This window comes from Leptinotarsa decemlineata, unplaced genomic scaffold (assembly GCF_025532065.1).
Source record: "Leptinotarsa decemlineata unplaced genomic scaffold, Ldec_3_MD MMD2_tig00005002_RagTag_RagTag, whole genome shotgun sequence".
Classification (NCBI taxonomy): Eukaryota; Metazoa; Arthropoda; class Insecta; order Coleoptera; family Chrysomelidae; genus Leptinotarsa; species Leptinotarsa decemlineata.
Window position 1 is genome coordinate 977,269 of NW_027412614.1, and position 13,545 is coordinate 990,813.

The following is a 13,545-nucleotide window of genomic DNA, read 5'->3' on the forward strand; positions in this document are numbered from 1 at the left end:
ATTTTGATAAAAAATAAAATTTGACAGACTGTCATATAGAATTCAAAACTATCTTCTTCTTGGCCCCAGCAGCAAAGACTATCTGGCCAGTTGTTAACAAATATCATATTTAAAACCAAATTTGACCACATTTTAACTCCGTATAACCCGATTCAGTTTTTCATCTATTTTGTGAATGAGAAACTGTGAACAGATTTTACTGTATCATTTCATACAGAAACACGGATATTGATTCGGAAACTATATGAAAAATTGAACATTCAATATTTTTCATTCCGATTATGTTGGAGCGCGTGTGCATAGCATATGTCTATCAGTTTTTAGGGTTATGACTGTGATAAATATCGATGTTTTCAAAAGACAATATGATGTAAAATACAGATAAAATTACTCATATATTTGATATATCTCCTATAAGTTAATCTGTCGTTTAAATAGTTTGGTCGTCTGCACATGTTAGTACTTTGATTGAAGAATACCAGAAATACCCCTGCTTATATCCTATCAGACACCCATTATACCCAATTCAAATGTTTATTTTTGTTGTAACATTCAAATTGAGAAGGGGTGATAGAAAATTCATATCTGAGCGCACTATACTTGTACTAAAAAATATGACAAATGACAAGTTTGATAGAATGAAGACGAAACCGGGTAATGTTTGAAGTATTGAACTATACTGTTGCAGTTTTCCATAATAAAATCTTTTCAAATAAACTATTATAAAGTAGTCATTATTACAAAGAATATCTAAAAGACCTACAGTACTCCGATACGAGGATTTGAGGATCCTGGTGGAAACTGACCCTACACAAACAGCTCCCATGCGGTTTTTGTTGATTTAAAACGTATTGGAAAGGTTATAGAGCTCGAAAGTGAGTGCCCCACGATTTGAACAATTGACAAAAATTGTCACCTTTCGAGTCTATTCTTCTTTGATTTTGCGCAGCCAAAATGATCCTATTCTGAATCTGATAGTAGGAGATGTTCAGGACAATGGTTGGATACTGATGATCATCCAAGCACTTCCCAAAGGCAAAAACCCACCAAAAAAGTCATGGTTATTGCATGATGGTCAACGGCTGGTGTGATTCCCTATAACTTTCTGCAAACGGTCCAAACCAAAACATCAGTCTCACTGTGAGAAAATCGACGAAATATACCGAAAATTGTGTCAGCAGCAGCTGGCACTGATCAACAGAAGAGTTCCGATGCTGCTCCACAACAACGCACGTCTGCCCAAAAATTTAACGAATTGAGCGTCGATCTTCCACCTCACCCACCATAGTTCCCAGACCTCTCTCCAACCGACTACCAGTTTTTCAACCTTCGCCAATCAGGACCAAGCAAAAACGGCCTTCCTTGACTCCATCAAATTCCGAGCACGCAATTTTTATGCTGACGAAATTAATCGACTTGTGTTACGTTGGCAAAAGTGCACTGATTCAAATGATGCTCATTTAGATTGAATTGAATAACTATCAACTGAGTTTTACAAGTCAAAGTAGACATATAAAAAAACAAATCTTTTGACAAAACTCAAGAGTATAATAATAACATTGATTTCTCAGATGCGAAAGACCCTACTCTTTAAAATATAGTTATCTGTGAAAGAAAATAAATTGGAACACATTTCATTAAGTCACTGATTTTCATTGAATAAATCACTTGTATCAAATCCCAATTTAAATCAAAATGATTCAATTGTGACAACCCAGTACTACAATAATATCTACTCACCAATATATGGATAAGGATTTGAAACATGTCTATACAGCACGAAGATTGACAACCGAAACCCCCCGAATTCCATTAATTTTTGTTGATCAATTTTGAAACACTGCCAATGAAATAGTCTCTCGTCATTCACTTCTCATAATGAAAACTCGCTTTTTGCTTGACGAAACATTGAAGTTAAAAATGATGAAGACAAAACATCCAACTAAGAGAAATCAGGAGTATGTAAGTTAAAGTGTGGAACGTGTCCTAAGGTGTCCAAACTTGCAAAACATTTAGGAATCATATCCAGGAGAATCATATGAGCTATATGTTTATATTTACCTAGAAATGTGCACTATTAGTATATCCGCTCGAAGACCGGCACAATGTTTATCGTTTCTGAATATACTGCTATAAATAAAACGCTAACTTTTTCCTTTTTTCCTTCAAAAGCGTTTTTTATTTTCTTGTTTACAAAAACTGTCATTCAACTATTTTTCAAAATGTCAAAACAAATACAAAGTGATTCTTATTCAAAATAAAACTCAACACTATATAAATAAAAAAAAGTTCAACATATTACAATCATCTTTCAGAAGAAAATAATATAGTTAACGAAGATTTCGAAATTTTGCACACAGAAAATGAAGGTTTAATGCTGAATCATTATGAAGCAATGGAAATTGATAAACTTAAAAATTCAAACATTCTAATGAATGACCCACTGGATTTAAATAGATCACCATAACTGAACTTGTTTTCTTAAAAACCGATGAAGTATTATGATCAGGCGCGTACCTGAGGTAATTACCTCCCCCCCATGACCATGACGAAAAGAAAAAATTCGAACATTTCTTATTTTCAAACTCAAACCATGATGATGATGAAGACACAACTATGGGTTTTTAAACCTGTCTTCTAATATTCTAGCCAAAACAATGCACTATGTGCACTATGTACTAAGTTTGAACGAGGTGAAATGAGCACTGAGGACGATGCACCCAGTGGACACCCCAAAGAGACCGTCACCGACGAAAACACCAAAAAAGCCCACAATATAATTCTGGATGACCTCAAAATGAAATCGGTCGAGATAGCTGATGCTCCAAAGATACCAATCCACCCAAAACAACAACGAATTGATGAAACTGAGCATTGTTTGAAGCTGTTCCACCATAAAAAAACCAAATTTATGCTTCGATGTATGACAATGGGTGAAACATGGCTCGATCATTCCACACCAGAATCAAAACAATCCACTCCAAAGTGTGCAAAGACGCACCAATCGGCTGGTAGAGATATGGTATCAGTATTTTGGGATGTGCATGATATAACATTCATTGGCTATCTTGAAAAGGATAAAATCATCAACAGCGGCTATTAAATAACATTTGGAGAGTAAATTACAAAAAACTAGCCCTAGTTGAAGAAAAACAGTGCTGTTTCATCAAGACAATGCACCAAGTCACAAATTAATGAAAACGGTGGCAAAATTTCCCGAATTGCATCAACTGTATTCTCTAAATCTGGCCCCTACCGCCTTTTTTATTTCTCGGATCTCAAGAGAACCCCCACAAAAATTTAAAAAAAATAGTTGAAAGTTTTTTCTTACGATATAGTCTGATGTATTGCCAATTATAAACACTCCTAGAGTAATTGAGATATGAGTAAGAGTAAAGTAGGCCTCGGTATTGATGTGATTATTTAAATGAAAATCCTCGGTTTTTCCGATTGGTATGTCAGATCAGATGCAAAACAATCATACTTCTCTGTCTGATGTATCCGAAATCTGAATTGGTCAACGTCACAATTATATAAATGAAAGTGCCCACTTGTTATCTGTGTTAAGTATAAATATTTGGTGGTTCGATATTCTCTCTACAAAAAAGATCCATCAGATATTTATGCAAGGCTAGCTACAGGAATTCATGCCGCCCATTATTTGTGAAGCAAAAAATTTTACCTTAGTATGTCTTTTTATTTTGGAAACAAGGTGTCTTATCCACAAAAAATATAAAAATCAATTTAATACCACCTCAACTTATAGTAGGCACACGTCAGTGTTACTTCATTTACCTTCCGACACCTACTCTAGCCCTTACACAAAATTCTATTATTTTCAGTAGTAAGAAATTATTTAATCACCTTTCCATTATTTCAAGGCGAATATTTAATGAAAAAAAATCAGAAAGAAGGTGAAAGAATTCCTTGTTGGGAGGCCCTATTATAGTGTGAACGAATTCTACCAAAGCTCTATCGAGTAATTGGAACGTAGCTTTGTGTAAACAAGTTATTGAAATCAACACGAAATGGCTATCATGTTCATTATGTAGCAATATATATTTACATTCACTCAATATTCATATATTCATTTACTTATATTTCCATCTGTTCAGCCGGGCTTAAAATTGTTCTGTCCATATACTCTGCTCTTGTCTCTAAGCATTATTTTATAGTTTATATTTGTTAATTGTCCCATATACACGTTTTACTCTACTAGACTTTGCCAATAAGATGTTCAGATCTTGGATAATAAAACATATTTTGATTTGATTAGATTTTATTTATCGTGCGTTCCACTAAACACTCACAAGGATCAAAATGCTCCTATAACCGTTCCACGTAATGACCGCGGTCGTTGTGGTCGCCTCGAAAACGTCACTTCATATTTATACAAGAAAATGTGAATCTCATCGATAAGCTTTGGAGTTTTAAAATTATTGGATGCGTTCTTAAAATACGAAAAGAAGTTGAAAGCTTGTTCCAATTTAAAAATGGTTGGATGAGTCCATTATGAATAGAAAAAAAAACAACTGTAGATTGTTATTGATTTTTTATAGCGATAAATAAAATTAATCGGATAACCTGGAAGATAATGACACATTTTCATTCTCTTCATTATTATTCCTGAGGAAATATTTTTCTGGTGAAACAGGATGGGAAAAATACTAGGTCGGAGTAAGTGTAATCGGCTCTCGATATCGGGTTATTTAAAGTCGTGATTGTTGAAAGGGATCGACCACTGACGACCTTTCAGAAGCTTGATAGTGATATCGATTCTCGTCATTAGTTATTTCAGAAATATACCGAGTTTATAGATCAAACCTAAACGATGAAGATTTCACAAGAAGTTTATAAGCTTACTCTTGATATTTTGTTTATCATCAAAAAGGGTCTAGTGGTTGGATGAGTGCATAATGAATGAAAAAAAACAACTGTAGATTTTTATTGATTTTTTATATCGACAAATAAAATTAATCGGATAACCTGGATAACAATGACTCGTATTCATTCTCTTCATTATTATTCCAGGAGGGATATTTTTCGATCGACCACTGACGTCCTGTTAGAGGCGAAATAACTTATCGAACACTCAAAGTCCTTTTTTAAAAAATCAATTTATTTAGTACAACAAAATAATTAGACAAAGGTACGTCTTTACAGTAAGAAAGTTTGATTATGAATGCCGGCCAGTTCCCTGGAATCTTCGCAAGTCGGCTTATCTTCCGGTGTACGCTTTCGTAGACTCAGCATTCTTTCTATGGGAACCGTGTTGGACATTGATGTAATTCCTCTCCCACAAAATTCAACTCCGGAGGGTTAGCGAGGGAGTTGAACATCGGAAAGTTCTATGTCTCCTCTTGGGCCTTGACTGGGTCGTCTATGGATATACCATGGCAATATCAGCTTCATATAACAGATGTACAGCAATACTGTGAACAATACTAAGTAAATAGCTATTGTCCACAAACTAGGGGTGTGTGAAATTCTTCCAAATGACACGTCTGGTTGATTATTAATAATTTGAGTTTTGATTTCATGAAGTTCGTCCAGTTTAATATCCTCTAACTGAAGGCTGGAATTCAGGTTTGGAATGGATTCGACTTCTAGGCTCAGATCAGGTAGTAGGATTGGCTGTTTCGGGACTGTAGAAATTCTATCGTTGGCGATTATTTCCTTCTGGCAGATTATTTGGCAACCTACTGGAATTTCTATTAAGTAGGTTCCGGTGAGTTTTAAAATCTCTTCTTGTTCTTCACAGATGAACTTAAGGGTCTCCATGGATGGCAGTAATACGATCCATTGATTGGAATATTCCAGTCTATTGAAGATTGGTTTGGTGAGCTCTATTCGAACTCGATTGCAAGATGTTATATTCTATACACTCAGCATCTGAATCTCGCATGCTGGGTTGTTTTTTTCGACTTCTTGAAGGTGTAATTTTTTGCAAGTATAGAATTGCGGTGAAACTCGTAGACATTCGTCGTTATGGAATGTATAGTACAACTGACTTCTCAATAAATATCTTTTTCGAGGAATTATAGCCTTAAACTGACTCCTTGTGGGAGTGGGTATGGCATATAAATGGTAGTATTCGAAAGAATAAGGATGCATGATAGGAATGTCTAGAATATAGGTAATTTTATTATTCAAGATGTAACTTTTGATTCGTATTATATTTTCGAACATGAGCGTGTTAGCTAAGGTCACTGAAAATGGTAGTTGCTCTTGTTTTAATTCTTTTTGAATCTTCATTAGTTCCTTATAAAGAAAAGCCGTTTGTATTATACTTAGATGCATTATTTTCAATTTGGAAAATGAGATCGAATTCTCGACATCTTGCAATATTGAATTGATTATTTCATAGATGTTTATGATTTGAATCAAAATATCCTTAATAAAAGTTGAATTTTCTCTGTACGTAGTTTGATTTATTATATGAAAAATTTGTCGAATCTTTGAATCTAACAATTTTTCATTATGACTTATCTACTGAACTGTGTCATTGAATTTATTTATCAAATCAATGGTCAGACTGTTTTGCTTTTTAAAGCTGTCACTCAATTTACTCTGGTTATCTTGAAGTTCTCTGATCAGGTTTTCGTATCTTTCGCCATCAGCGGAATCAAGATTTCCAGTGATAGACTTAAATATTGAACCTATACCATTGATGAGACCTCGTTTTCTTCGTTGAGGATGAGGTATAATTTCTTTCAATTTACTTTCTACTTTCTCTTTAGTAAATGTCAAAATTTTCAAGTAATTTGAAGTGTCATGGAGATAATCTTTATTTTTTGTAATAGTACTCATCAGTACATTTGATTGTGATTGAAGCTTATTGATTTCGATAATAATCGGAGACAGATCATAATAATGAATCAGAGTGTGGGTGTATTCTTCGATTTTAGCGGTTCCTAGTTTCAGAGGGATTAGGCCTGGATTATTTTCCAAATTTCTTACAGTAATTTTTTCATGAAGTCCAAAGACAACAGGGAATCTGAAATAATATATAATGTTGAACTTAGAAATTGTATGTTTTCTTAAGAGGACGTTTTAGGTTGTCCATATGAACTTTTTCTTGGGAGTTTGTCGAAACTGTTTTAGACTGATTTATTTACCGTTTTTAAAGTGGTTGCCTTGCTGAATTTATTAGCATTCTTTTGACGTTGATGTTTTTTGACAAAAACAGTTTGATTTGGTTCAAAGATCGCGGGGTCGTCACGGCTTTTATTTACTCTTTCGATAGTTTTTTCTTTATTTCGAACAAGGTCTCTGTTGATTTTAGAGTAAAGGATTTTTGTTTTCTCTTTATGACTATTTACATAGTCATTGAGCAGGATTTGGTCAATATCAACGCTGAAGGGATTTTCGTTATCGATATGACCATTGATGATATCGATGGGTTTCAATTTTGTGGTTGAATGAATTGAATTGTTATAAGCTAAAATTGCATATTTCATTTTCATTTTAGCAGGTGATTTTAGGTATCCTTGGGTGTTGAGTAAACGGATGTGTTCGATTAGCGTGGAATGGAGCCTTTCGATCATTCCGTTAGACTGTGGGTGATCAGGGGATATGAAGTGAACATTGATTTTGTGTAATTTTAGTAGTTCAAGGACTACAAAGTTTTTAAATTCACTACCGTTATCCACTATGATCTGTTTGGGCACTCCGTGATGGGAAAAGAATTGTATTAGGTTATCTACAATTTCCGTTCCATTCACTGATGTTAGGTAGTACGCTTGAGCGTATTTAGAAAACGCGTCTATTATAGTTAGAAATTTTGATTTTTCTATAGTGAACGTATCGAGATGAATTATTTCAAAAGGCTTTGTCGTGGTAGGGGTTATGTTCATTTTCATCCTAATAGGATTTCTCTCATATTTGCACATTCGTTAATATAGGTCTGGACTGAATTTTTCAAGAATGGTCAATAATATCTACTTTTGATTCTTTGTTCGGTTTCATCAATTCCGCGGTGGTTAGTTTTACTTTCATGATAATTTTTAATAATTTCTTCGGCATCTTTTTTTGAAGTGACATCTATGAGCTTCGAATTACATTTTTTGAATTTAAGTGATGGCCATTTAAAATTTTTTGATATTACGGCAGAAAAACGTTCGTAGTCATTGGGTTTTTCGAAGAATATGTGATATTGAACATTAGGGGATACATATTCCGTAACAAATTTAATAATGTCTTCTTCGAATTTTTCCTGCGATATTTGTACAGTAATTCGTTTCTTTTTACCGAATAATATAGTAATTTTTGGTTTAGCGGGACTATGTAAAGTTGAACTGAAAATAATTTGATTTTGACCATAATTAACCGCAGTTTCAAAGATCGGTATGTCTACTACAGGATTTTGTTCTTGATTGGTATGTACCGTGTTATCGTCTTCTACTGGTGGTTCTATTTGTATGGGAAGTTCCGATTGGTCATTTTCAGCTTGGTCAGGAGGTTCTGGTTGGTTGAGAGGTATTGGTTGGTTGAGAAGTATTGCTTGGGCAGAGGGTCCTGGCTGATCAGGAGGTTCTGATTGGGTGTTCATTGGCGGTTCTACGTCAGGTGAAACCTGAATTGAGGCATTGTCTTCGTTGAGTCTGTCAGTATTATTCTCAACGGCATCATCGCCTACATTTACCATAACAGATATGTCGTCTAGGTCTGGCAAAGGATCTCCGATGGTTTGGATATCAAAAGAGGGCTGATATTCAGGGTTCCTAGGACTGGATGGATAGGATTTGGTTGGTTACCAAAAGTTGTAGACTGAGGAGCTAAACGTGCATCTCCGAGTATTTCGTCTAATTCGTCCCAGAAAGTCCTTGTTTCTTTGGTGTGAATTTCTATACCTGATAGGGCGTCTGCATTTGTGTTTAGTTTGCCCTTTTTATAAATTATATTATAATCGTACTCGTCGAGTTTAATACGCCATCGCAATAGTTTCGAATTTGGATCTTTTAGACTGTGGTCAGTTAAAATGTTAAATTTCCGTCCAAACAGGTATGGGCGAAAATATTTCGTAGCCCAAACGATTGCCAACAGTTCTTTTTCAATAACCGAATAATTCTGTTCTGAATCATTCAGCGTTCTCGAGGCATACGCCACGGGTAAGTCATTACCTATCGGTCCCTGGGACAAGATGGCTCCTAATGCAACATTACTTGCATCGGTGGTCAAATTAAATGGTTTAGTAAAGTCGGGATATTGCAAGATAGGCTCATTTATCAAAAGATTTTTACAAGTCCCGAAGCATGAAAGAAATTCTTCATCATGTTCGATTTTCGCTCCCTTCTTCAGACATTTCGTTAAAGGTTTTGTGATTTTAGAAAAGTTATTGATGAATCTCCGATAATAGCCAAGGAGTTGTTTCGTGGTTTTTGGCAATGGATAATTTCTTATGGCAATTATTTTATCGGGGTTAGGTTTAACTCCGTTAGGGGTGACAATATGGCCTAGATAGGCAACTTCTTTACGCAAAAACTCAGATTTGTCCAACTGTATTTTGAAGTTAGACTCTCTTAGTTTCTGGAACACAGATCGTAACCGTTCTATGTGTTCTTGCACGGAAGTTGAAAAGACTATTATATCATCGAGATATACCAAACATTTTTCGTTTTGAATACCGCGAAGAATGTTATCCATCACACGTTGGAAGGTGGCTGGAGCATTTTTCAGCCCAAACGGCATTCTCAGATATTCATAGTGTCCGTTTTCAGTATTGAAAGCTGTTTTTTCAATATCTTGTTCGTCCATTTCGATTTGATGAAATCCACTTGCAAGATCTAAGGTAGTAAAATATTGACACTTCCCTAGTTTGTCTAAAAGGTCAGTAATATTTGGAAGTGGGTATTTGTCGTCGATTGTCTTTTCATTGAGTTTTCGGTAGTCTACGACTACCCTCCATTTTTGCTTCCCAGAAGCGTCCGCCTTTTTGGGCACAACCCAAATCGGTGACGATCAGGGTGAGTTACTAGGTCTTATAATTTTTTGGTCTAACATTTTTTTAATTTGACTTTCAACCTCTTGTTTATGTATGAATGGGTATCTGTAAGATTTGGAATAAACAGGAGTTTCATCGAAAGTTTTTATGTTATGTTTAATTTTACTTGTAAAAGTAAGGGGCATGTTTTCCTGATAGAAGACATCAGAAAATTCCTTACATAAGTTGAAGATGTAATGTTTTTCTCCTTCGTTTAGGTGGTCTGTGCGAAAATTAGTGAAGTCAAAATTCGTTTTTTCGGAATCATCGAAATTATTGAAATTTACTTCTTCTATGAATTTTCGATTGAATTTTTCTGAAATAGGTTCTGAAAAATCCAAGACTACGGGAGATGTTGTATTGTTCAAGATTGTTGTCAATGCTTTGCCATTTTTTGCTAACGTTAAGCATTCCGGAATTTCGCAATTGTGAAATTTTTGATGGGGTATTATTATTTCACCTTTAGCAATTGAAGATTTTATTTGTATAACTTGTTCTGTTCGAGGTGCAACTGTGATTAAATTAAGATTGTTTTGAGTCTTATGGTACTTCAGTTTGATTTGGGTATAAGGAGTTACGAGAAGATTTTTACTGAAGTAATACAGTAGAATATAAATAGAATACAAATAGAATTTCAAGTTTTGGGATTCTGGTAATCTGAATATTCCTGAAGCAGGTACCATTGCGCTATGTTTATGAGCTGATTTCTGAAAGACAGTAGAGACTATAAAGGGGTCATTTCTAATAGCATTTGGAAAAATTTTGAAGGCTATACCTGGATCAATGAATGATTTTGTGGACCCAGAATCAATTAAAAGCTTAAGATTATAGTCAGGCAATAAAATATATGGCAATTCTCCTGAATTGGAAGTATTGAAGGGAATAATTTGTGGATTTATGTTTGGTCGTTCATTGGAGGCAGGTTCTGAAAATTTTTATCAAAATGCGGGTTTTCGTCAAAATTCTGAATCTGCTGACTTTCGCAATAATCGTAATAAGCTTTTTCTTCGTGACCTTGACCTTGGTCATCGAATGAGTAAGTGGGGCAGAACTGACTTTGGTCATCTACTGAGTAAGTGGGGCAGAACTGACTTTGGTCATCTACTGAAAAATTTTCATCTTGATTTAATTCAGTATTATATAGCTCTTCAGCCTTGCGAATTTTGTTGAAAATTGTTTGAAGTTTGTCGAGTGGAAACACTCATTGGGGTAGGTCGTGGAAATGTTCGATTTTGATTTGGTTTGAAAACGTTTTGTTTTTGTTGCTGATTATTACCAAAAACTTGTGAGTTGGTGAAGAACTTTTGTGGCTGATTAATTGGCTTCGAGTGAATGGGAATTGGTTGCGATGGGAAGTTGTTTTGCTCCCGGAAATGGTTATTTTGAGTATGATTATTAAAAGGTTGTCTTGGCATGGGATTGAAATATCTTTGTTGTTGAACAGGTTGAGTTTGTTGTTGTAACGGTGGTCTAATGTTTACAGGAGTTGCTCTGGTTAAAGTTCTGCTAGTATAATTTTGGAAATAATGGATATTGTCTTCTTGAGTGACTAATTGTAATGCTTCATTAAGTGATTTCGGTCACATACAACGGATAGTAGTACCTAATGGTTCTTTCAACCCTGATAAAAATGTTTTTAGAGTTAGGTTGTTGTAAAGTGTTCTCTTTAAAATTTTTGAAGCATCATCTACCTCATGCAAATCTATATAACTACAAAGTAAATTGAGCAGATTGAGGCAACGGTCATAAAACTGTTGAGGTTTTTCATTATTTTGTTGCCGCATCATTACTAGGTCCCTATTAAGGCAAGTTTCATCTCTTTGGTCTGCAAAGTTTCTAGACAGGGTGGCTTTGAGGTCATCCCATGTAGAAACATTCTGTATATTAATAATTAATTTGGCATTTCCTGTCAATTTTGAAATTAGGGAATTCAACAAATAAGTGTTCTGAAAATTGTCAGGATTCTGAGCATCATAAAATGTTCTAATTATACTGTCACAAACTGAAATGTATCTGTTCAGATCATTTGGGTTTCCGTCAAATTGAGGGACACAGTTTAAGTATTCTGGTTTGAATTGTTGTGCCATTTTTTGTTCAAAATTTATGCTAACTGGTTCGATTGAAATATTTGGAAATTGGTATGGGTGATAGGAGTCAGCTGAAGGAATATCTAGTGATAAATTTTCAAGAATTGTTGTTAAATTTTCAATAGACATCAAGTTGTACTTACATTAAATAAATTGAGGCTCTGAGCATTATCCTATAAGGTCAACTTCTGGATTCACAATTTTTGTCTTCACCAGGTAGTATTCCTTGCAAATTTGGACAATATTGGTTCCAAATTTCGTTGGTTCACTGCTAATGGGGCCTTCCACGAATCTTCGATAGATTGGGTATCCTGATATCCAAGGAGCCACTTCGTTTCAAACACCTTAACAAACGAGCACCAACTGTTCGATAACCGATTAATCGTTGATACGAAAATTGTCCGTTCGATACGAATCAATCCCGGTTATCCTACCGACTGCGCCAAATAACTTATCGAACACTCAAAGTCCTTTTTTTAAAAATCAATTTATTTAATACAACAAAATAATTAGACAAAGGTACGTCTTTACAGTAAGAAAGTTTGATTATGAATGCCGGCCAGTTCCCTGGAATCTTCGCAAGTCGGCTTATCTTCCGGTGTACGCTTTCGTAGACTCAGCATTCTTTCTATGGGAACCGTGTTGGACGTTGATGTAATTGGCGTAATAGTGATATCGATTCTCGTCGATAGTATTTTCAGAAATATACCGAGTTGACAATTCAAACCTAAACGATGAAGACTTCACAAAAATTTCAAAACACAGTTTCCGTGTCAAAGTTATGTTGTGGGTATTAAACAGTACTAGTGTGAAGTTCACAAACTACTTAGTAGGTGGTTTGTGGTGAAGTTAGCAACGCTTTTCCATCCACAGTTTCTGACGTGCTGACTGTCGATGTTGAGATAGAGGAGGTATTGTAAGCAGTGTTGCCAAGTTTCTCATAAATCTAAGGCTGGTATTTAATTGGGCGATATCATACAAATGAGCCGAACAAATCAAGAAACATTTTCTAAACGTATATACAAAGAGAACTTGGAATGAAATTTGTCACTGATAATTATTCATAACCGTATTGAGTAAGCCTAGGAAGCGTATTGACAGTACTGATTTTGACACGCATTATTATTTTTTTTGAAGATGAATACCTACTTCCTATATTCTGACAAAACTTCGTATTTTACAAATAACGGCAAGAACTTCGTGAAATTTTGTGGAATACCTTTTAGTGCACTAATAGAGTGAATCATTAAATTAGCGTGACGTGCCGTATCGCCTTGATTACAATATTTTACACTTAGGAAAATAAAAAAATCATATTTTCCTATTTACGATGAGTAACCCCATGAAATTTGGTAGAAAACCATTTGCTGATGTGTACTAACAGGGTGACTCCTCAAATTAGCGTCACCTACTGTACCAACTCTGATACGAATTTTTATTGGTGGGAGAATAAAAAAGTCATATTTTCCAATCTAC